The following is a 3417-nucleotide window of genomic DNA, read 5'->3' on the forward strand; positions in this document are numbered from 1 at the left end:
GAGGTCATGTGGGCTGGTGAGAAGTGATGGGGGAGGGTGGCTATGGTAGGGAGGAGGAACTGTGGCACGTTCCATCAGGTTGGCTCCCTGTCAGTTTGGTTTGCCGATGGATGCTTCCTTCTGGACCCAGTTCGAGCTTCACCACTTCTGGGCAGCTTGACTGGACCCCATAGGAAGTTCCTCAGCCTTCAGCAGGCCACGCACTGCTTACCTTTCCATATTATATTGTGGCAGGGTCTTGAGCATCAAGCCCTCTTTAGGGTAAACATCTGCCTTCCAGAATATTCTGTGGGGTAGTGTGCAGTCCTACAGTGTATGTAACTTAGAAACAAAGGGAGACCACTTTACTGGTGGAAAATCAGTAATAAAAACAGAACAGGTTGCCTCAAATCCCATTTTGTTGTTACCAAGGAGAAGTGCGGGGAGTTTCATCCATCCACGTATCACTAACAATATGGCTTAGTTTACCTTATTTTTGGATTATAGGTATGTATACATGCACACATATATACATATATTTGTTTTCTAGTTGCTTTTTAAATAAGATAAATGTCTATTTCTATCCTAACCAAAGGCCTGGAAATGAGGCAGCCCATGGATGGTATGTGGATTAAAAATGTCATTGGGGGCTTAGCCTTCTCTGTGTTTCTGCTCTGCTGCTTCTGAGCCTGGCTTCCAGCTTTGAGGTTAGTTTATGGTCCATAATGGCTATCAGGCTCCAGCCATCACATCCACATTCCATATCAGAATAATAATAATAATAAAAAAACTGGGTGCCTGGGTGGTTCAGTTGGTTGAGCAGCTGCCTTTGGCTCAGGTTATGATCCTGGACTTCCAGGATCGAGTCCCGCATCGGGCTCCCAGCTCCTTGGGGAGTCTGCTTCTCCCTCTGACATTCTCCTCTCTCATGCTGTCTCTCACTCATTCTCTCTCAAATAAATAAATAAATAAATAAATAAACAAAACAACAACAAAAAAAACCCCACAAAACTAATGGTAAGTGTTTTGAGTTTTATGCTATTACAATGCTTTATGAACATTTTTGTACCTGTATCCAGCTGGGCACGGGCAAGAGTTTCTCCTTTGTGTACACCGAGGTCACTGGATTATCTGGGTCAGTGGTTATGTGTATCTTTGGCTTTGACAGGTTGATTCCAAAATACTTTACAAAATTAAATAAATGTGATACTACTACTATTAAATTAGTTAATTTATACTACTCTTTTCATCTATTTGTTAATAGCGTGGTGTCATACTTTAAAATTTTTGCCAATCTAGTGAGCATATTGTGTTTTTAATTTGCAATTTCCTGATTACTAATGAGAATAAGTATCTCTTCATAGGTATGTTGGTTATTTGAACAGTCTTCTTGTGAATTGTCTGCTTTAGTGTTTATGTCATCTTTTCTCAATCGCTTTTCTTTTTCTTTTAACCCTTCCCCTCCTAATCACTTTTATGCATACATAGTTGTGATTGCGTACCTTAAAAATATTTTCTCCTATTTTGTGTCTTGATTTTTCATCTTCTTTTTTTTTAAACATAAGCTGCAGTTTCTCTCTCTTTTTATTTATATTTTTAAAGTAGGTACAATGTCCAATGGGGGGCTCAAACTCACAACCCTGAGATCAAGAGCCGCATGAACTACTGACTGAGCCAGTGAGACATCCCAATTTTCATATTCTTTTTTTTAAAAAAATATTTTATTTATTCATTTGACAGACAGAGATCACAAGTAGGCAGGGGAGCAGGCTCCCTGATGAGCAGAGAGCCCAATATGGGGCTCGATTTCAGGACCCTGGGGTCATGACTTGAGCCGAAGGCAGAGTCTTTAACCCACTGAGCCACCCAGGTGCCCCTCCAATTTTCATATTCTTAATCATGTTTTTTTTTTTTTTAAATATTTTATTTATTTATTTGACAGAGAGAGATCACAAGTAGGCAGAGAGGCAGGCAGAGAGAGAGAGGAGGAAGCAGGCTCCCTGCTGAGCAGAGAGCCCGATGCGGGACTCGATCCCAGGACTCTGAGATCATGACCTGAGCAGAAGGCAGCGGCTTAACCCACTGAGCCACCCAGGCACCTGAATCATGTTTTTGATCAACAGAAATTCTTTAATGAATGCTGACACATTTAGGAATATTTAAATTTATGATTAATGCCTTTTGTTTTGTACGTAAGAAATACTTCCCTAAAATGAGATCATAAGAATGATCTCTTCCATTATTTTATAACATGTTTTTTAATTTACCTTTCATATTTAGTTCTTGATTCTACTTTGAATTTATTTGGTGGGAGGTCCAGGGCTGCATCAGTCAGGGTCTCTACTGCTAACAGATGCTACATTTGATTTGTGTAATTTGAGGAGGATTTAGTAAAACCACTATTTAAAAAGATTTGGATAAGATCTAAGGAAACTAGAGTGAGATGAGTCAGTACCTTATAGTTAGTGATAGAGAAGGGCCATTACTAGTCCTCCAAGTAGTGATTCCTGTTGAACCTCTGTGACCTTCAGCCTGTGGTTTCCAAGGTAACTGTGTTCAGTTGCCTCAGGCCAGCAGAATGGGAAGGAGCATGGCTTGGAAATGGTCCACAACACTTTTTCAAGCATTCTGTTACCTAAAAACTCGCTCTATGACCATACTTAGCTGCAAAGGAGTCTGGAAAAAGTAGTCTGGTTGTATAGCCAGTTCTAGCTGAATAACATGAGTCATTTGGGGTCAGAGGGCGACTGCAGAGATAGCCCCTAAGATGGCCCTGGATGATTCTGCTTTCTGGCATTTGTGTCTTTGACTAATTCCTTTCTTTTGAGTATGGCTTGGATTTAGTGACTACCTTTAGTAAATAAACTGTGATAGGATATTACTTCTGAGATTAGGTTTCAAAAAGACTACAGTGTCTGTCTTTAGTACCTGCTCTGATGACAGTCATGTTGTGAGTTTCCCTATGGAGAGGACCATGTAGCAAGGAATGGGCCTATTGGGCCAACAGTGGGGAAGGACTCAAGTCTTGTCAACATGACTGGAGCCCTAGGCAACATCTAAAGTTGTGAGCCAGAGACTGATTAATCCAACTAAACTGTGCCTGGATTCCTGACCAGCAGAAACTGTACAATAGTAAATATTTGCTGCCAATTTTTCACTCAAGGTTGTAAGTTCAAGATTCATATCAAGTAGGCTCCTCACCCAATGTGGGGTTTGAACTCACAACCCTGAGATCAAGAATTGCATGATCTACCAACTGAGCCAGCCATGGGCCCCTAAGCTACCAATAAAGAGCAACAGACAACTAATATATCCTCATAGGGTGATGCTTTTGATGACAAACATAGTTTCAATCCTCTGCTTCTTTCTTAGGGTTCTTATTTTCCCTCAGACATTTAGCCTTTGATTTTTCGTGTCTTTTCACCTTTTTATTTATTT

Source organism: Mustela putorius, unplaced genomic scaffold, assembly GCF_011764305.1.
Source record: "Mustela putorius furo isolate JIRA1106 unplaced genomic scaffold, ASM1176430v1.1 tig00000127_pilon_pilon_pilon, whole genome shotgun sequence".
NCBI lineage: Eukaryota > Metazoa > Chordata > Mammalia > Carnivora > Mustelidae > Mustela > Mustela putorius.